At 42.8% G+C, this 20,524-nt stretch overlaps 2 long non-coding RNA genes across 2 annotated transcripts; one reads left to right on the forward strand and one right to left on the reverse strand.

Moving 5' to 3' along the window:
- Positions 1 to 4,741: 4,741 nt before the first annotated feature.
- On the forward strand, positions 4,742 to 12,325 carry LOC112857810 (uncharacterized). The gene is made up of 3 exons (XR_003223352.2): positions 4,742 to 4,756; positions 7,318 to 7,484; positions 11,846 to 12,325. It is a non-coding gene; the product is annotated as an uncharacterized LOC112857810 (long non-coding RNA).
- Positions 8,431 to 13,899, reverse strand: LOC147572614 (uncharacterized). Its single transcript, XR_015245957.1, has 2 exons — positions 13,170 to 13,899; positions 8,431 to 9,317 (listed from the first exon to the last, which is right to left on the reverse strand). It is a non-coding gene; the product is annotated as an uncharacterized LOC147572614 (long non-coding RNA).
- Positions 13,900 to 20,524: the final 6,625 nt, after the last annotated feature.

Raw genomic sequence — 20,524 nt, forward strand, 5'->3', positions numbered from 1 at the left:
CCTAAAATATTTTTTAAATAAACAAATCACCGAGGAAAAAAACCTATTTACAACACATTCACTAATGTGGAAGTCTTTGAGGAGGCCTAGAAAATGGCAGCCCTGTACCCTGCTTAACTCTGAACAAGTTGAGAAATTAGACCAAAAAAAGACCCATGAAGGCTAAAACAACAGCTATATTTCTGGGAAAGACATTTGATTGCATTAATTACATTGCGTGGTATGAGAGCCAATGGGTGGCTAACAGGACCCCAGATCAAGACGTGTCACGGAAAGCGTAAGACACGCCTGGTACACAACAGCTGCCCCGGCTTTTTTCTGACTTTGAGCACCCCAGCTTCTTCCTACTTTAGAGACTGTGGGCTTGTTTTTCTTTCTTTTGCAGACGGCATGATCTTTTACTAGATATTCTTGGGCTGGTTCCTGGTCACTACTCAGACCTCAGCTCGAGTGTGATCTCTTCACAGAGATCCCCCTACTGACAGGAGACCACTCTTCACAATGGCAGGTTGTCTTGTTTCTTTACTTATTTATTTGAATAGCTGTGTTGTGTTCATCTTCCCCCACTGAAATAGAAGCACCATTAGAACATAGTACCTGGCACACAGTAAGTACTCAGTAAATACTCGTGGAATAAGTGAGGGCTGACAGAGAATGCATCAACAGAGCCTAGAAGAGTCCGTAGCTTGGGGGAGTCAGAGAAGGCTTCCAAAAGGATGTAAAGGGATGATCTTTAAGTGGGGAACTGATAGATGAGTAGGCATTACCTAGGGTGGCCTTTGACTCAAAATTGAGAAAAAGAGGGAAAGGGATCTTCCAAAGATTGGGACTAAAAAGCTATGTTTGGAGGGGGAAAAAAATGTGAGCGGAACGCCTGGGTGGCTCAGTCGGTTGAGCGTCCGACTTCGGCTCAGGTCATGATCTCACGGTTTGCGAGTTCGGGCCCCGCATCCGGCTCCGTGCTGACAGCTCAGAGCCTGGAGCCTGCTTCAGATTCTGTGTCTCCCTCTCTCTCTAACCCCTCACACGTGCTCTGTCTCTCTCTGCCTCTCAAAAATAAAGAAAACTAATTTTTAAAAATTTAAAAAAAAAAAAGAAAAGAAAAGAAATGTGAGCAAGGAAATAGCCCTTTGGTGGGTGCCTGGGTGTATAAATAGTCCAAAATGGTTAGAAGTCAGATTGAAAGGTAAAAGACAGCAATAGTCGAGGCTGGAAATCTTAGCAGAGGTCAGGACCATGGAGGGGTTTGGGGCCATATTAAGGAGTTTACGTGCTATCTTAAGGATGGTGGGAATCTTTTCAGACAGTTGAGCTTGGAAGCAAAAGATCACATTTATGTTTTAAAAAAAATCTTGTGTCCCTAAGACCTAATACGGTCTGTGGCCAACCTGATTCCTCCCCCAAACCAGTGAATGAACCGTCGGTGGAGAAGGTGTTCGCGAAGAGCGGTACCAGGCAGGAGGACCAGCAGGGGGGTGGTGACAAATGCTGGGGGCTGGCTTCAGGAGGCGCCATGGATGCTTTCAGACACGTGCTTGGATGGATTGCTGCATCTGTCTGCGTGGTGCAAGCTCTGCCCTGCAGGTACTTTATTAGCCTTGCAGAGGGCACAAGGCATCATGCTCCACTTTAGACAAATGCCCAGGTTCCTTAAGGATGAGGGGCGGGAAGGTGAACGGGTTCGTTTTGGTGTCTGTTACTCTTCCCTCATTTCAAAGTTGTCTCTTTTTCAGATTTCTTTTTTTTTTTTTTTTTAACATTTTATTATTTATTTTTGAGAGAGATTGAGAGACAGAGCATGAGCCAGGGAGGGGCAGAGAGAGAGGGAGACACAGAAGCAGAAGCAGGCTCCAGGCTCCGAGCTGTCAGCACAGAGCCCGGGGCAGGGCTCGAATTCACGAAGTCTCAAGATCATGGCCTGAGCCGAAGTCGGACGCTTAACCGACTGAGCCATCCAGGCACCCCTCCTTTTCAGATTTCTGCCACCTGACCATTAGTCCTAGATGGCCTCTGAGCATGTCCCTGTCTTTCAAACAAAGGCTGGAAAAAGAAACGGCAAGAACCACTCAGCTAAATCCTTTGGTGAGTATATAGATTCTCCTTTTCCTTAAGGAGAAGGGCTCATTAAGTAAATCCTGCGTTCAGCCCTGGCCCGTGTTTACTGAAAACGAAACACGAGAAGCTCGACAAAACCAGTTCCAGAAACAGGCGAGTCCATCCGTGTCAAACCACAATCCTGGAAATTGAATGTATAATTCATAAAGTAAATTATAAGAGATTACTTGTACAAGTAGCTGCAATGTCCTTAAAATTATTCTTTAACTGAGGAAAAGTTTTTTGACCTTTGGAGAAAATGCTTGCTTCTAGCTATGACTAAAAAGAGATTTCCTTCTTTCTCTGTTGTGTTAAGAATCTTTTCTTCTTATAAAGAAGGCACCACAGTGATTTATAACTGTCATAAAAGCCTGGAATCCTTTTGAGGTTAAGCTACTCAGCTATTCAACTTTTACTACAGAAACTTTGAAATTCAAAAAGAAAAAATAATGTAAGTTTTTGAAGGACATGTGTTGCTGTAGGTGATCCCGTTAATTAAAAGTGATTGCCTGCTAGGAAATCATACTTTAAAAAGTTTCATGAATTTATTAGAACCCTGAAGGTATCTTTGTATGCACCCAGCTTTACATGCCATTTATGCAATTTTGTTTCAGATCTGCTTAAAGTCTTGCTGACACTCCCAGAGCAAGGGAACAGCGCTGTGAGCATGTGTATGTGTTTTGGCTAATTGAATTATGTGAAAATACATACTAATGAAGCTGTTAGCAGAGGTGTTTGTTTAGAGGAGTAGACTCTCCCTCTAATTCCTTCTAAATTAGAAGCATCTTTCTGCGGCAGATTAACGTTTTGGGAAAGGCTGCTTTCTTATAGAAAAATAGCACATTGTCTAATATCGTGATTCTTTTTTTTTTTTTTTTTTTTTTTGCATGCTAAAAAGCTCTCTGCACACCTGATGTGCACATTGTACGGGAGAAACCCTAAAAGGCATTTTTAATTTCAAAAAATGAACGACTCTGGAGAGACCAATGATGTGTAATTATCCAATAAAATTAATGAGCAGATTATTAATCTTCTCTTAAAACATGTTGGGGTTTTTTTGTCCCCCCCCCCCCCCCTTTAGCACACTTCTAAGAGTGACTGCGTTTCGTCTGGCTTGGTTTTAATGAGGATTATTATTTAATGGTCCTATTTGGATTATTTTGCCGCGCGTCTATTTGGAGATAGTGCCTCGTAACGTTTGTTGCTGGGATTCTGCGATCCCCTGATGCTGGTGTTTGAGGAGTACGCTATGGCAACGCAGTGGTTGTTTTTCACAGGAACCCAGGGAGCCGTCAAAGTCAGAGAACGCGCGTCTGTTTGCAGTGGAGGTGGGCAGGCGGCGAAGTCCCCGCGCACCGCTCGGCCTTCGGGGCGACAGCAATCAGCGAATGGCCTGGCGGGGACGCGGGGCCGGTGGCCCGCGCGCCGCTGGCGCCTTGCGGGGTCACAGGCACCAGAAAGCGGCTTGCTCGCCCTGTGTCGCACGGTCGCCTTGCACCGGGTGCTCTGCTGCAGGAGATGAGCGGAGCCGGAGGGGCCAGGCTCTCAGCACATCCCTCAAGGGAAGCGGCGGCGGTGGCGCGTTCAGGCTGGGGGGGGGGGGGGGGGCAGAAGCCAGGGAGCCTCGACGGGGAAGAAAACCGTGAGAAAACGTGGGCTCGTTGCGCAGTGCTCCGCGCGCGTGTTTGGAACACACAGGGGTACCTTAGAAACAAATGTAACCCGAGATTGAGCTGGAAATGGGCCACGCGGCTAAAACACTGGATGCTTGGAAAACAGGTTGGGGGGTGGGGGGGGAGACAGAGAAGCCCGAGAATCATAGAGAATGATTGGTGGGGGGAAATGACACAGGCGTGCTAGAAAGCTATATATTTCTAATCTAGCATTTGGCATGTAAAATAGACGTGTGTGGTTTGGGCGGCCAAACGGAGAGTGCTTCTTTGTTACCAAAAGATTAATATCTTGCTAGAAATTGTGTGATTCCTGTAAGGTCCAGGAAATCCTGCACAGAAAAGTTGCTTTGCAGTTTGGGACTAGAGCTACCAATCCCAGAACCTGTCACCAGGCCTCTCACTTTGCACCTCTCCCCTCCAAGGGAGGGAAGCATCCTCAACAGTCTCCAGGGTCCCTGAGAATCCCCTGCCGCTGAATCACCACTGCTACAATGGCCCGTGGGTACACATCCGGGCCACATCCTTGGTATTTCACTAGATCTTTATAGCCATTCTTCTGCCTCCCTGCTTGTAGTGACCTCATAAACCCGTCCTTTTTTTTTTTTTTTTTTTTTTAAAGACAGTCCCATTTTCATCTATGGGATCAGTTGAACGTCCCTTTTCTGCCACTTACCAGTAGTCACGGGCTCTTGTTCACGTCAGTAACCCTCGGTTAGCATCGGTTTCCAAACCTGCAAAATTGGCAACAAATAATACTTCTTCTGCCTACCTCAGGAGGCCACTGAGATGATCAAAGCCTTGTGGGAAAGGCTTTGAATATTTAAAGTGAGCCGACAGCATCACCCTAGAACAAGGTGCTTATGTATCAGGACATTGTCTGGTCTTCACACATCTTCTTTAGATCGGAACATTGACCTTCACAGCACGTTGTCAAACTGCTGTCCTGGCCGTCTGCTGGAAGACAAGCTGACTGTCAGCCGGGAGAGCAGGTCAGGCCCTGGGAAGCAGACTCTGGGATGGAGAGAAGCTTGCAGGTGTTTTTTGGGGAGTGCTCTTGGGAACAACACCTGGGAACGGGAAGGGAAGGAAGCAGAAAGGGACAGAGTGAGAAGGCGAGCTGTGATGCTATCTCAGCGCAGTCCTCAACCAGCCTACAGAGAACTAGGGTGACCCTTCTAAAAAAAATTTTTTTTTTTTATCTCAGAGAAAGAGAGAGCACGTGCGTGAGCAGGAGAGAGGGGCAGAGGGAGCGAGAGAGAGAATCTTCGGCTCCATGCTGAGCCCCACCCTCATGTGGGGCTTATCATGAGACTCCTCATGGGGCTTGATCCCATGACCCTGGGATCATGACCTGAGCCCGACATCAAGAGTTGGATGCTCAACCAAATGAGCCACCCAGGCGCCCCTAGGGTGACTGATGCTTGCAGCTGCTCGAGTTGGAATGAGGAGGCCATACCTTTATTCTCCTATTTGAGCAGTCGATGAGTTCAGGCCTTCCAGGGAAGGGGTTTTCTTCCGCAGAGACAATTGCCTGGGAGCAGCTGGAGTCTGCCAGCTGGGAGAAGGAGTCCTCTGTCACCCGAAAGGGGATCTGGTTGGTGCCTGTCACAAGGCCCACCACCCTGATCTTTTGCTTTGCGTTGTTTACTTGTGGAATATGCTTAGTACATTGTCCTGCTGGTAAAATGCGTTGATTCTCTGTGGGGCCTTCAGAAATTACCTCGGAGTTAGAACACCCATGCTCCGGAGATGATTCTGCCCTTGTCTGCATTAACAGACTGAGTGTGGGAGGTCCCTAGTAAAAAGTTCTCTGTCTCTGTCTCTCTCTCTTTCTCTGGGAATACCCCAAGATCTGCTTCTTAAACCATCCTATCCCACTTCCCCCAACGGTTAGACTTCACCCTTTGGACCACCGATGCTGGAATTCAGACTTCACATCCATGGTGTAAACCATGCCTCACTTCTCTCCCACCCAGTCCAGGCTCCGGGACTCCAGCCCCAACCAGAGCCCCAGGCTCCCTATGTAGTCATTAAGGGAAGCTGGACACTGCTAATCTACCATGTGCCTTAAACTGTCACTCAACATCTCTTCAACTATAAAACAAGAAGGTCTGTTCTTTCCATTGTTATCTCAAAATTACTGGGTTTAGCAATCAAGTCAGGAAGTGAGAATATATGTTGTATGTGTGTGAGTGTGTGTTTAATGTATGTGCGTGTGTTCATTTCATAGGCATGGATTTGCTGGATGCATAGATGGATGGGTATGTGTGTCTCACAGCTTGGATGAATTCTATGAAATAGTCCACAGTCTGCATTTTCCCCACCACCATGTTTCACTTGTATGTCTTTTGGGAATACAATCATTATCGTGGAATAAATCGCTAGTAGAAAATTTTACCAAGAAATTTTGATAAATACAGCAGATGAAGGTGAAGTCTTGGTACTCTTACTGGAACATAGTAGTTTCTCGAAAAGGTGTCTGTAACCTACCACCTTACCCTTTCAGTACCTAAAACCCAACTTTTCATTCATTCATTCATTCATCCATTCATTCAATAAGCATTGAATACCCACTGGCAGTGAGGCTGTGACCCCAGTCCTTGCCCCAAATAGCAACCAGATGTCTTCATGCAGATTCAAACATGATCACAAGATGATGAATTTAGGCTGTAGAGTAACGCTCTTCTTTTTTATGTGTATGTCTTAGTGGTCTATCTTTTCAAAGATGCTCAGTTTTTCTTATGAGAAGTGTATGTAAATGTGTATCAAAAAAGAAAGTTTTCCCCACATACTCCCAAATATAGTAGCCAGTAGGCTACTTCAGTCCACAGGGAAAACCAATTTTGTCCTCTTAATTCACTTTCCGACCCATGTTATGGGGTTGTTGTGTAACAAAAGTGCTTAGCTAACAGTACCTCTACACTGCATTTTTCATTTTCAAAGTGTTTCCATAGCTGTTAACAAATGCAAGCCTCCCATAAACCTTGGTAGGTAAGCTAGACCATATTAAACCCGTTATATTGAAAAGGAACCCAAGGCACAGAGAAGGTTGGGGGATTGTTTAAGATCGCTCAGCTTGTCATTTAAAACAAAATACAAAAACAAAACTAAATCTGGTGCCCAGCTCTCTTTCCGTTGAAAATGGTGTCTATTTTAGAGTTTTTCATAGTAGATGCATTTTTATGACCTCGAGTTACACATGCCACAATCCAACCCCACCCCCCGCCCAACAACCTGACAGCAAATATCTCAGCTTGTCTGTAGCCTGTGTGATTAGTAGCTAAAATGACTAGTGGCATGTATCAATTCATATGAATCACTGATTAAAGAGGACTGCTATGAATCCAGGGTCTCAATTTGTTAAGCCCCAGGACACAATTCAAGCTCTCCGTAATCTGGCCTACTTGCTACTTGTTACTAATTGCTTGGACTTTTGAAATTATTTTATATTTTGAGGAGTAGTTTTAAATTCTCTTGGGTATCTTGAAACGTTCTGTTATAGGCAGCAGATAAGTATTTGCCTCTCAGTATCATCCCTTCTTGGCTTTAGTGCACAAGAAGAGCATCATTATCTTAAAACCTCAAGAGGGGACAATTTTAGCCAGCAAACAGGAAGCAGGAAGAACTTTCCCTCATCCTGCGCCTCTGGTACATGCTGAACTCTGCCTCCCGGACAGATGCCTCAGACACCAGAGCAGCAGAAGAAGGAGCGGGGAGGTAAGTGAAGAGGCTGTGGGGCCGGTTCCTGCAACCTTTTCCTAGCCCCTGTGCTCACCTCCTCTAGAAAGCTCTTCCTGATAAATTACATTCCTTCACCTTAAACTACTCCAGCCTTTCCTCTGGAAGTGACCACAAAAAGCTCATACCACGATAGCAAATTAAAAAAAAGAAATAGGCAATAAAACTGCATGTGCAGATTTATTTGTATCACATAACTTACAAGATAATCCTAAAGGAGAAGGTATTTGAAACCTCTGATATAATTTTGTGTTTATAAATTCAAATGCAAATGATGTACCGACATACCCTAAACAGATACGTGTGCTCACATGGAAAAATGCTAGAAGGATAACTGGTACAATATAACATTAATTATTCTTTCGTGTTAGGATAACGGGTATTTTCTAAGTTCTCTGTACCAAACATGGATTATTTTTGATACTAAGAAAAAACATTACTTATAAAAAAAAAGTATTCCTTAAAAAAAAAAAAGTATAGGGGCGCCTGGGTGGCGCAGTCGGTTAAGCGTCCGACTTCAGCCAGGTCACGATCTCGCGGTCCGTGAGTTCGAGCCCCGCGTCGGGCTCTGGGCTGATGGCTCGGAGCCTGGAGCCTGTTTCCGATTCTGTGTCTCCCTCTCTCTCTGCCCCTCCCCCGTTCATGCTCTGTCTCTCTCTGTCCCAAAAATAAATAAACGTTGAAAAAAAAAAAATTAAAAAAAAAAAAAAGTGTAATCTTGGGGTGGCTGGGTGGCTCAGTCGATTAAGTGTCTGACTTCAGCTCAGGTCATGATCTTGCAGTTCAGAGGTTCAAGCCCTGCATCGGGCTCTGTGCTGACAGCTCAGAGCCTGGAGCCTGCTTCGGATTCTGTGTCTCCCTCCCCCACTCATGCTCTGTCTCTCTCTCTCTCTCTCAAAAATTAATAAATATTAAAAAAAACAAGTGTAATCAAAAATCTATCGTATTCATGTATATATGCCCTTTTTTAAAGATCAGAATTGGTTGCACAACAATGTGAATGTATTTAACACTATGCCACATTGTTGTTGTTGTTTTAAAAGAGAGTAAAGAAATAGAGTATGGGTGAAGCCCTTTTCTATGAATGAAGTCTATAAGCTTTGGAAAAATTAAAAGGACCAGAAGAATTGCATTAAAATGTTAACATAATTCCTTTTCTTTTTCCTGAGTGGTGGATTGCAGCTAATAGCTATTTTAATCTTCATTATTTTGTTTAGTTTCTTAATGTGCACGGGATGATTAATATTAAATTTAAATTAAAAATAATTAATTCCATGATTTCAAAAATACTGAATAAAAATAGTGACTATGTACGTAACGAGCATGGGATGATTAATATTAAATTGAAAATAATTAATTCCACGATTTCAAAAATACTAAATAAAAATAGTGACTACGTACATCAGTTTGTCCTTTTTGACACGTTGTTTTATATTTATTTGCACGTGGTTTCATGTGCAAATTTCATGTCCTCAAGGGGACTGCAGATTTCCGGGAGGTCTTCCCGTTGTTTTGCTGTCTTTAGAGTATTTTATGCATATTAAAGTGTGCATGTTCATGAACGACACTCTCATCTACCCACATAAAGGGGAGGGGAGCCTGCTCTGACCATTGCATTTCTTCTGCAAATGTAAATATCTGATCATAAGACTATGTAAAACATTTGAAATCCGTCAAAAACACGACAGACACGCAGGCCACTTTTATTGTCATCACTGTGCTCATTATGGGTCTGAAAGCTCATCTATGTTAATTTTGAGCAGGGTTCCCATCCTTTGTCTCCAGGCACAGGCCACACACTGAGCTGGCATCCTTGCTGTGGGAAGAACAAAGCAATTTACCGTTATTGGCAAGTTGGCCAATTTCATCATTAATCGATCATTCGCTTTTTCCAGTGGGGTCCTGAGGCTTTCCTCTAGGGAGCAGAGGGAGAGAGCAGGATTTGCTCGGTTGGGCATGGCAGCAACAGCCTGTGAAAGAAATTTTCAAGGTATTCCATCAATAAAGGAAGGTCGCTTGCCTTTGCAGCAGCATGCATTTCAAACCCAAGGAAAATCAGGCTTAGGATTTCCATCAAATTTGGCTTTCGGTGGAAGTTTTTGTTACTAACGCCCTGACTCTGCTGCAAATGCTTCTCCCAGAGGGATGTGGCATGATTCTCATGATTTTCGTACTAGAGGAAAGGGGACCAGAGGAACACAGAGTGCCCTGTCCCCTCGACCACTTGGCTGTCACCGCAGACTCGTCCTCAGCTGTCACATCATGTGGAGACAGCAGGTTGGAGAAGGAAGCAACATGGCACTCCTGATCCAGAATGCCAAGAGCTGTACTGAGATACAGACAGTATCTCTTTGCTCTTTTTTTTTTTTTTTTTTTTTTTTTTTGCCACGAGCCCCAAGCTCTGTAGAGCATCGATAAGGGAACACAATGGACAAGAAGTCAGGGCCCACAGGATAACGGGACTTTGAACCTCAGTCGTTGTTAAATTTACAAATCACTCAAGTCACTCTTTTAGCTAAAGATGGAGGGAAGAAATGGTTTTTTTGTTTTTGTTTTGTCTTTGTTTTGAGAGAGACAGCACGAGCAGAGGAGGGGCAGGGAGAGAGGGAGGGAGAGAGAATCCCAATCAGGCTCCGTTCTGTCAGTGAAGACCCCAATGCAGGGCTCAAACCCAGGAGCCGAACTGCGAGATCATGATCTGAGCCAAAATCAAGAGTCAGATGCTTAACTGAATGAACCACCCAGGTGGCCCCAAGAAATGAGATTTTGACCCATTTTGGACCCATAATGCCTCTCAGGAGGAAAGATTCTTCAGAACAGTCTTGTTCCCCTATCAGTCATATTCCAGACAAAGACCCCAAGGAGGGAGACACCACATGGCCCTCAGTGTCGATCATCATGTGCTGTATCAGAAACACAGGTGGCTGGTCTCCTTGCACAAGCGGCCAGATCACTACCTTACTCTGCCTCCTTTTTCTAATCAATGACAATAGCACATGAAATATAGCTGAGTTTTCTAGTCACTCTTATAGAGGACTAAAGAAATAGGGGGAGGGGCGCCTGGGTGGCTCAGCCAGTTAAGCATCCGACTTCAGCTCAGGTCATGATCTCACGGTTTGTGAGTTCGAGCCCCGAGTCGGGCTCTGTGCTGACAGCTCGGAGCCTGGAGCCTGCCTCGGATTCTGTGTCTCCCTCTCTCTCTGCCCCTCCCCCACTTGTGCTCTGTCTCTCTCTGTCTCTCAAAAATGAATAAATGTAAAAAAAAAAAAATTAAAAAAAAAGAAATAAGGCGAAAATGTATTCATGCTACTTTCAACTCCTTCCCCTAAGAAACACAAAACTACCACAACGAAAATCAAAGTATCTTCTCTATGTCACTTTTAATTCCTTATGTTATCAACTCAAGCCAATTTTCAGTATCGTAATGGTGGGAACCAAGTCTTCCCCATAATTTGCCTCTCCCAAAGAGCCCAAGTCAGCTTTCTGTGCTCCTAGCACAATGGATGCTTACAAAATTAATGAAAACTAGCATGTGCATAACATATTTTAATCTTCACAGCACTTTTCCATCTGGGCACATCTTACTGTGTCCTGCTGCGCTCGTAGCAGGAAATTGAAGCCCCAAGGGGTTGACTTGTCCTGTATCATAAAGCACGACAGAGTTGGAACCAGAACTCAGGTTCTACTTTGGCTTGTGGTTTGAGTTTCCTTCTTTGGAAATACAAAAGTGGTGCGAAGGTAATGCTGGGGCTGATTGAACTAAGAAGTTATTTCAAGACTTGGGGCAGCAGGTTCTGAAAGTGTCCAAAACATCTTCCCAGAATCAAAATAGGGAAAGAAAGATGAGTTCACATATATGAAATGAGTTATCTCAGTCATGGATCTGAGAGAGTTCAGACTTCCTGAATACAATGTCCATACCTCAGTTGGGGATCCCAGATGGAAAGGCAGATGTCTCAGACATCCTGGTAGATGTTTTGAGGACAGTGAAACAAACATGTCAAAATGGATGATTGTACTTTTTATGTGTTACACCTGACTCAGAGTAGTTCTGGCATGAATTTCCCAAGTTAGTTAATGTCAGTGGAAATCAACAAGGATGCCTCTCTACCAAGCTAGGAATACCTAAAGTACCAATAAGCACCCTTCCCATAAAATAATATTAATACATTTAATAAAACATTCATTAAAATGTTATTCTCTAATTTCCTGATAGAATGCATTCTATCAGAATGCAAAGATTCTCTTCTTGACCCAACTCTAGGAAGACTCCTCTGAACCCTCTTCTTGACGAGGCCTCAATCTTAGATTTGAACAAACACTAACATAAGTTCTAACAGTTGCAGGCTACATTCCTAAGATGACTTCAGTCCCCCTTAAAGTACCTGCCTGAGGAAAATGCAAGACTGCTGAAAGAATTTGCCATTTGTTCCAGCCAACACCTGAAGACAGGGGCCCGTCTCCCCATCACTGTGGGAGAGGAGGGACCTAATGGCATAAATACCAGTTGGCAAACCCAGATGGGTTTCACATGGACCAACTTCCCTTCCTTGCGTTTTGAACTGTTTCACTCCTCTGACTTTACTGAGCCCATCTCCCTTCACCCCTCCCTTCCCATTCTCCCGTTAAAATGTCCAGTCACGGGGCGCCTGGGTGGCTTGGTCGGTTAAGCGGCCGACTTCGGCTCAGGTCATGATCTCACGGTCTGTGAGTTCGAGCCCCGTGTCGGGCTCTGTGCTGACAGCTCAGAGCCTGGAGCCTGTTTCGGATTCTGTGTCTCCCTCTCTCTCTGCTCCTCCCCTGTTCATGCTCTGTCTCTCTCTGTCTCAAAAATAAATAAACGTCAAAAAAAATTTTTTAAAAAAATGTCCAGTCACCTCTGTACAGATCGAAGATGAGTTCAGTTCAGGCTGGACTCTTTTCCCTATTGCAATAGCTATTACTGAGTAAATTCTGTCCTTCCCACTTTAACTAGTATCCAGCTTTGTTTATCTTTGACAGAAGGGAGCTTCTGCCTGGCTACCTCTGTATTTCCAACGTTAGTGCAGTGTTTGTTCGCAGCGCCTGCTCAATGGGTATTTGTTAAAAGAATGAATGAACACACACAGCATTCACTGTGGAGAATTCATTGAGAACTCGGTCCACAAAACCCATTCACGTCGTCCGCAACCCCTGATGTTTTATTCCTTTCCCATGTGGACTCAGGAGTACATTCTGCTTGTCAGCTTTCCCAGAATGCCACCCCACAGGGTGACTTCTGCCCAGGACTTGACTGTCAGACATATCTTGACTGGCCTAACCGTTCTTTTCCTTCCTCTGAACACATGCTTTTCTAAGACATCCATCCCATCTCAAGCATGGCCTCTGAGAGAATTTGCAGAGAGAATAGATTTACCAGCATTATAACTCGCTCAAGGTTGTGGGTTCCAAATTTGAAGCTGAACTTGAGCTTCTCTTGGTTCAGGTTGCAGTGAGCACTGACAAAAATACGACCTCCTAGTTCAAGAATAAAGGCCCCAGGGGCTTCTTAGCTATCAAGTTGCTCTTACAAAGGAAGATTCTGACGAGGCAAGTGTAAAACAATCAGAGTCCAAAGGATTTAATTTCTCTTAAAATATTTGATGGAGGAGGCATTTATTTAGCAACATGTAGGTGGAGTCTCACTCATCTCAAAATGTTTGAAAAAGAGATGAAGATATTTTTCCAATACCACGATGTGGCTCGGTCCTCTCTTCCTTTTCCTCTTTGAAGAGAGCCTGAAAAATGGCACTAAATATTCCCAGGCCAACTTCTGTACCACTTGAATATGACCATTATCCTAGATAAGCTTGGTTCAGGATACAGTAATGAAGCGGAACTTACTAAAAAACAACAAAAGCAGCAACAAGAAAGAATAAAATTTAAAATCGCTTAAATTCCTCAGCAGTGCTCTAATTTAACACGGATCTGGTGAGAACTTGGAATACATATCGTTTCTTTGAAATACTGTTTGTGGAAAAAGATGTTGCCTATAGCTATAAATATTTCTTGTTACCATCTCAGAAACTTCCAGAGGACCCTGGCCTGTCCAGCCAAATACGGGATTCTTCTGGGTTCGGAACTATCATTTACCTTTACACTTTTACTGCCTGGAATGTTTCAGGGAAATGTTATGAGGCTCCATGTGCTCTCTGGGCTCCAGCATATCACCCTCTTTCCAACAAGTAAGAAAACACACAACTATGCTTAAGATTGAACCATGAAATACAGAAGAGAGAGAAACGGTCTCTCCCCACAAGACGTTTATAATCTGGGATTTGAGATAAGAGTTACGCAGTTGAAGGAATTTGTATACAAGACCAAAATAATAATAATAATAATAATAATACAAATAACTAATATTTATCATGTCCTCACTTGTGAAAGGGATTGTTCTAAATGCTTTACATGTATTCTATCATTTTCTTCTGACAACTGTCTTATCAGACAGATGTTGGTAGCATCCCCATCACACAAGAGAAAACTTCAACAGGATAGGTTAAAGGCTTTGCCCCAAGTCACACAGCTGGATAGTGGTAACACTCAGATTCAAGGTCAAGGCAGGTAGTTCCAGAGCCCGAATGCCACTCCTCTTCCTACTACTGCCTTCAAACACGTGTGTGCTCCTGTAAAGGTTAATACACGTATGCGTTCACAGAGAAACATCTACGTGACCATTACAGACTCAGAGCAGGGCTTGCCAATTCAGTCCAAATAGAAACCTTACTTCAATGTCTGCCATGCATTTTAATCGCTATTTGAGTCAAAAATGTGCACTAGGGACTTCTTATATGCAAGCGAAAAGGAGTTAAAGCATAGTGTGCCCACAGTGGGACTAAAACAAGCCTGAAAATGCTCTCGTGGTGAAAGGAAGGTGAACGTCACGTATTGCTGGGGGCATATGGAAGAGTTTTCGTAAAAGGCAGGTTAATTGAGCTGGGTCAGAATTTCTCAGCGATGGGAATTTGGGAGAGTTGAACAGCATTATTTATGTATATTTATCTACAATCTAAAAGAAGTGATTTCCATATCATAATTTTGTTATTGCTATTCTCCTTTATCTAACTTTTCCTCATGCCATGTTAATTGCTTACTATACCTGACCTAGACTTCATTCACCAAAATGGAAAAAAAGCTGATGGTCGTGACAAAAAAAAAAAAAAAAGAAGAAGAAAGACTTTCACCCCAAACCAAAGCTGGACCGGTTCAGAGAACACCAAGAGTGCCAGGTATGGACAAACTCAGGGCAACAGCCTCCACAGAATAAGCATCAGGTTCGTACTCATTTAACAACACGGCACATTCTCTCTGTTCAGTTCCTCCCTTCCTGCCTCTTACCCTCCTCTTCTTCTGCCGGTTAGAATGTTCCCTTTATTTGAGCAGTTTCTGGAATCCATTCCTTCCAAATTATCTTTCCTAATATTGGCAAGTTATTCTTTGCCTCGCCTTCTCTAACCATGACACTTTCAAAACAGCCTCCTATAAGGCCACCCAACTTTTTAAAAACTATTCCCCTCATCATCACCATTTTTTGAGGCTTGATAATCTTTTCAATTCGAACACAACTGACTACCATCAGTGATCTACAGCATGGCATAAAGTAAAGCTCAAATATATACATACATCAGAGTCTTCACTTGAAAAACCAAAGATTACTCTAATTGCATTATTGAGGATAAATGATGCCCAACAGTGGTTGTAGGAGAAGAAAAACAGGAAAGAAAGAACATAACATAATACAACAGTATCAGAACAGTGGAGACGGCTTCTAAAGATATAAAAGCAAAAAAAAACAGCAATAATAACAGATTTTAATAAAAGCCAAATAGAAATAAACCAGGGGAACTCATCTAAGGTTTGAAATGTGTTCATATTACTCTCAACCCCAATTCCTTAAAACGAACCCCCACATTTATGTTTTAGCTCTTAGATCATCTTTCTCCAACGCCCTCCTTTTCAAATACACACATCCATCCTGAGATGCCCACCATTCACCCTCATTACTTCTCCACCTAGCCCTGATGTCTCCAGCTTTCTAGCTGCCGTGACCTTCAGTATTACATTTTGCTCCAACCACGATGCATCTCTACTCTGTGTTACCTGGATCCTTTATGTTGAACACCCCTTCCTTCTTTGATGGGGCGCAGGTCAACTTGCGTAATAAAAGAGGAAGGCTGATGGAAACATAATGAAAGCAGCAGAGGTTATTGAAAATGTTCTTTCACTAAGTAGATACATCCCCAAAACATACACAGGGAAGACAAATAAGTGTGTGGCTCTGGAAGAGGAAATGAAACAAATATGGAGACTGTGGTACATCAAAGGAAAGCTCACTATCATGTCAAGGATGGGAGGGCTGTGCATAAATGACTTAAGTATCAGAAGAAAGGGGAAATTCATCATGAATTCCTCTCTAATCAGAATCTTATACTTCTGGACACCTGATGTATAACAAGGACATTTGAATTTCAGCAATGCATGATTAAATGTACCTGGCTTATCCTATACTGTTTTAGCACATGAAGACCATATTGGAGTCAACATGTGTTGAGCTGTGCCAGGTGCTCTGCGAGGCCTGGATTACTGGGAAAAGGAAATATACGATAACCAATGGAGGAAAAACCATGTTGGAATATATTCTGATTTTCTGATGTCTTTAATAAGAAATCACTTAACAAAATGGAGGGCAATCTCTGAGCAAGTAAATTATCCAACAGCAAGTTTTGAAGAAGGGATTTTGCCTACTTTTATCTGAGGAAGGAAAAATGAGGACGATACGTATGGGCATGTGCCCATGTGCCTTAGTCATGAAAAGCAGAAAATAAGACAATTAATGGTCACACTTAAGGAACACATTTAGCAACTTTTATATGAATAATGCTGATAACTGTCATGAAAAGAGATTGAAGAAATCTACAGATGAAAGTAAGATGATAATCTTCCTCTGAAATGTATAAGGAAAGCAAAGGTTATATAAACCCCATTCAGGATAGTAGCAAAGATACTCTATTTACACTTAGGAGTTTTGCTTTCTCTCTTTGTCCTGTGACACTGCAGTTTACTTGTGCAAAAAAAATGCTGACATTAATCATAAAAACTGGTTACTATACATAAATAGGGAGAAATAGGAAGAGGTTGGTGAAAAAAAAAAAAAAACCTGATTACTGAGTAAAGAATTATAGTTTTGTAGGGGTGCCTGGGCGGCTCAGTAGTTTAAGCATCTGACTTCAGCTCAGGTCATGATCTCATAGTTCATGAGTTCCAGCCCTGCATCAGTCTCTGTGCTGACAGCTCAGAGCCTGGAGCCTGCTTTGGATTCTGTGTCTCCCTCTCTCTCTCTGCCCCGCCCTCTCTCTCTCTCTCTCTCTCTCTCTCAAAAATAAACATTAAAATTTTTTTAAAGAATTATATTTTTGTAGAACAAATACAATTAAATATTTTAAATTGTGTTAACGTCTGAGTCACTAAAGTATCCATGCCAAAAGCAAGATTAAGACCTAAACAGTAATACAAATGGCCAACAGACATGAAAAGAAGCTCAACGTCACTAATCATCAGGGAAATTCAAATCAAAACCACAATGAGATATCAGTTCACACCTGTCAGAATGGCTAAAATCAGAAAGACAAGAAATAACAAATGTTGGCAAGGATGTGGAGAAAGGAACCCTCATGCACTGTTGATGGGGATATAAATTGTTTCAGTCGCTGTGGAAAACAGTATGGAGTTTTTTCAAAAAATTAGAAATAGAAATACCTTATGATCCAATAATTCCACTACCAGATATTTACCAAAAGAATATGAAAACACTGATCTGAATGATTTCACTTATATGTGAAATCTAAAAAAAAAAAAAAAAAAAAAGAATAAACAAAAAACAAAATCAGACCTGTAAACACAGAGAACAAACCCAGAGGGGGAGGGAGTTGGGGGGGGGAATGGGCAAAATGAGTGAAGGGGGGTACAGGCTTTCAGTTATATGCAGCTACACATGTGGTGAGCATAGCATAATGTTTAAACTTCTCCCAACACCATGCTGTGCATCTGTATGTAATGTGTGTCAACCACACTCAAATAAAAAAATTAATAATTATTAAGAAAAAACCTAAGCAGCAAAAACCACTGAATGCATGACGATAACCACCTGAGAGAGCAGGCAAAGACAACCAACAAGCTACCCCAATCCCTTAGGGCTAACCTTTGTCCCTTCTACCATTTTGTTGACAGAAGTCTTAATTGATTCTTTCAGTGAATACACGGTTTTATCAACTCACGTTGGGAGGCAACAGTTTTTCATGAAATAATCTGGGTTTTGATCAGGGATCTGGATTCTAATTAATGGTCTGACAGTTGCTTACCCAATGACCTTGAGAAATTTATATACCCTCACTGAGCTCCATTTCCCCACCTGCGAAATAGAGGGTAAGAAGACCTACCTTGCGGAATTTATCTCAGGCTGAAATTTGATAACTATTTAAAGCATAGCAGTTAGCACAAGGTAGACAGTAAATATTCGTTAATTTTTTTCTTTCAATGTCTTGTATTCCCAACATGATAAAGTCAAACTTCCATTGTAGGGCATTCAAGATTCTTCCAAATATGGTGCTGGCTTACTGGACCTGGTGATACTTTGCAATATTAGCTGATGTTTTTCCTACATTCTCTTTAATATTCTGGATTTCTGTGCTAGTCTAGTAATTCTTGATCCCAACTAGTGTTAGAACCTACTGGGGAGTTTGTTAAACAGCACCAATGCCTCTGTCCCACCCCAGAACAATTAAATCAGAACCTCAGGAAGTGGACTTAATTGCATTTGTATTAGTCATTAAGTGCTCAAGCAATGGTAATATGCAGCTGTGGTTGAGATCACTGAAATAGATGTTTCTAGATCCCTTATTTCAGGATAGGGAATGCAAGGTAGAAATTGGGAAGAAAGGAAACTGTTATTGGCTTTTGAATTTCCAAAGCCTAGCCTTTAGAAGAAATTTAAAACACACACACACACACAGTACCTAAGCAAAAAAAAAAAAAAAATTGGAAAAAAATACAATGACTAAGAGCAAAGATTCTCCACCACAATTACCAACTCCACATCCCACACCTTCAAGATTACAAAAGCTAGCCCTGGGAGGGAAAATAGGTAAGGAGGTAATGACAGCATGGAAGCTTGTAGTCCCTGAGAAGGAGGCCTGTACCCTGATCTTCCTGGGAGAGGGGAAACAGACCCCTCCTTAATAAGGTGGTGTGGTCCAAGCGAAGGTCCCCATGCCTTATTTCCCAACGGAGAGCCCAGGTTGGCAGCTAGAGTTCAGAGAAGTGAATGTGGTGTGACTTAGTCAAAGCAGGCCCTAGACAGCCTCATAAAGCAGAGTCTTTAGAGGTTGATTCCTGGGACCTGGGGGGCAGTACCACGGCCTTCTGAAAATGAACCAGCTGCAGCCATGGAGAGCTGATGACCGAGGGCCAGACAAGACAAAGGTCATCTCACTGGAAAGCCAGCTTGGTGAACTGCCAACTAAAGTCCTAATGCCCTCCCCCCCCAATACCATCCGTGTCTACACAAGGTCCCTGGCACTTAGGGAAAGTGAGGAAATTCATCCCAAATTGGTGAAGATTACGTTTCCTTCACGTGGCAACATGAGAGCTTCTAACAATAAGTGGATTAATAGGAGGATAAATAAAGTCACACACCCTTGCCCCCAAGCACGCAGCTGAGATTTCCACCCTCCTAATTACTTCTCTTCCTTTAGGTATTTGTGTCGCATACCACGTCCGCTTGTACTTCATGCTCCAGCTGCACTAAAAAGACCGCTCTTGCCTCTGCTCCTCTCTTGATCACTCCTCAGTCCCTCTGTGCACTGTGCCTCCTCTGGTTGGCAAAGCCCCCAAGCTTCCTCCCGCGAGCCTTCTCAGACGTTCCTTGGAAAAACTCTTATCCCTCCTCCGCATTCCCCTCAGGGGACTCCCCTAGTGCGCTACAGGCCTGTAAATTAAGTTCAGGTGAATGGCCGGGAATGGAAGCATGTATGTATGCGTACAACATCCATGGGTTGATACAGATGGCCACCAAAGCCTTTACTGCATCATGTGGTAGCTAGGAGTCTGTCTGTCTCCTTCACCAAATTGTAAGCCCTCTGAAGACTGGGATCATGTGACACTCAGCTTTATATTCCAACATCTTCCACATAAAAAGTGTTCGTAGTTTGAATGAATGAAATCATTAATTAATATGACAAATAGTTATCATGTGCAAGCCATGGTGCCATGTCAAAATAATAGAAAATTTTCCAGAGTGTCGCTTTTCAACAAGATCGCTTACAACATCGTTGAAAGTATGTGAGGAGATCATTCTCCCCATTGGCACCATCCCTATAATCACAACCGCAGTTGTAAACTGCATCTACTTTAAGCAGAATGGATGGACTAGCCAGATAATCAACCCCAAGAAAATCATGTCCATCTTGCCTTTTCGGGCCAGATGGAAGTTATCTATCTGCCTCTAAGTAATACTACCACCTTCAATAAGTCAGTAGAAAAACGAATGGAGCAACTAATTACAATCATGGGATTGCCTGGTTTGCGCCCAATAGCAAACAAACAAATTTGCTCCATGAAATAGGCATACAGTGGCCACGTGCCCATAAAATTCAGTTGGATTACTGAAATATTTGTAGCTCCCTTTCTTATTTTTTAGCATCAGGAAATTAACCCACGTGGTAAATACAACCACGATGTCTACAAAAGCAAAGTACACACTAAATGAAGTAAATGAAATGGAAACAGAACATTAAAGAAGCTTCCTAGGAAAAATGTCTGTTTGAGAAATCAAGACTAGGCAGGTGTATAGGCATAAGAGCTGGAGGATTTACTCTTTTTAACAGAATACTAGAAAAATGACTTGATTGCATCATCTAGCTTTTAAATAAAGGTATCTTTGAGACATTCCACATAATCGTGTGTTTGTTATAACGGAGACACAATCCTAAGCTCCAAGCCCCAAT

Source organism: Puma concolor, chromosome E4 (assembly GCF_028749965.1).
Source record: "Puma concolor isolate L17-30 chromosome E4, mPumCon1.1.hap2, whole genome shotgun sequence".
Classification (NCBI taxonomy): Eukaryota; Metazoa; Chordata; class Mammalia; order Carnivora; family Felidae; genus Puma; species Puma concolor.